The 1147-nt window shown below is 57.1% G+C and overlaps 2 protein-coding genes across 2 annotated transcripts in view; one reads left to right on the forward strand and one right to left on the reverse strand.

Moving 5' to 3' along the window:
• Positions 1-1147, reverse strand: part of ENO3 (enolase 3 (beta, muscle)) — a 17768-nt gene that overhangs the window by 6132 nt on the left and 10489 nt on the right. The gene's annotated exons all lie outside the window — the stretch shown is intronic.
• The window catches only part of SPAG7 (sperm associated antigen 7), a 7659-nt gene that overhangs the window by 2151 nt on the left and 4361 nt on the right, over positions 1-1147 (forward strand). The gene's annotated exons all lie outside the window — the stretch shown is intronic.

The following is a 1147-nucleotide window of genomic DNA, read 5'->3' on the forward strand; positions in this document are numbered from 1 at the left end:
AATGTTCCCTCTAAGCTGTGGAGCCTTGTGAGCAAAAATTCTACTTTCTGAGCTCCTGGCATTAAGATTGTGAGCAAGCGATTTGGCTACTGCATAAGTTAGTTTGCTCTGCAGCCATCCTTCCTGAGCTAAGACAAAAATGGGTGAGCCGGAGGCTAAAGAGCTGTGAGCTGGCTCACACGAACTCGGCTTGGAGGGAGCACTGCTTGCGAGCAAAAATCCCACTTTTCTGAGCTCCTGGCATCAGACTTGTGAGTCTAGAGATTTGGCTGCTGCATCAGTTGGTTTCCCCTTCTGGAGCCCTCCTTCCTGAGCCCAGGCCCCAAAAATGGGTGAGCCGGAGGCTAAAGAGCTGTGAGCTGGCTCACACTCACTCGGCTTGGAGGGAGCACTGGAGGGGACCCGCCTGGGCTGCTGGGGCGGCTGGCTGGAGAGAAAACAGGGGGGGTGCAAAGGAGGCGCACAAGAGCCCACCCCGCTGCCGCCGCTGCCACCGGTCCTGCTTCCTCTGAGAGGCCGGCCGCAGGTGTGGACAGACGGATATATCGGCTAAGGGGGCCTGAAGCGGCCGAGACAGAGAGGGGAGGAGACCTTGAGGGCCCCCCCCCCAGGCACAGGCAGGGCAGGGTGGCCAGACCCCGAGTGGGGGACTCCTGGCGCTTGGAGGGTGGGGCCTGGGGAGGGCAGGGGCCACAGCAGCAGTGGGGGTCCGGTGCCACAGAGGCCACCCTCCAAAGCAGCCGCTTCTCTGGGGGAGCTGGTCTCTTGTCTTCTGGAGACGGCCTGGAACTCTGGGACAGGGAGGCAGGTGATGGGAAACCCTCTCTGCTCGTCTCTGGCCTTGAAGACCCTGCAGGGTGGCCATGGGGATCGGCTGTCTCTCAGTAGCCCTCCCTAGCACACAGATCCCTGGTGCGGCCTCATTTGAAATATTGTGTGCGGTTCTGGTCACCGTCCCTCACAAAGGACATTGCATATTTTTATTAGGGCCCCTCTAATTGCATGCTTATGAAAGTTTGAGTGAATTTTATCTTTATCATACCATATATAGGCGTGCCAGCCCATATATAAGTCATGGCCCTCTAAATATAGCAGTCTTTTATCTTCTAACATTATCCAGTCTCTGATCCACCCCATAGCTGAGGCT

The sequence above is a fragment of the Gekko japonicus genome, unplaced genomic scaffold, assembly GCF_001447785.1.
Source record: "Gekko japonicus isolate JY-2015 unplaced genomic scaffold, Gekko_japonicus_V1.1 scaffold761, whole genome shotgun sequence".
Taxonomy (NCBI): domain Eukaryota; kingdom Metazoa; phylum Chordata; class Lepidosauria; order Squamata; family Gekkonidae; genus Gekko; species Gekko japonicus.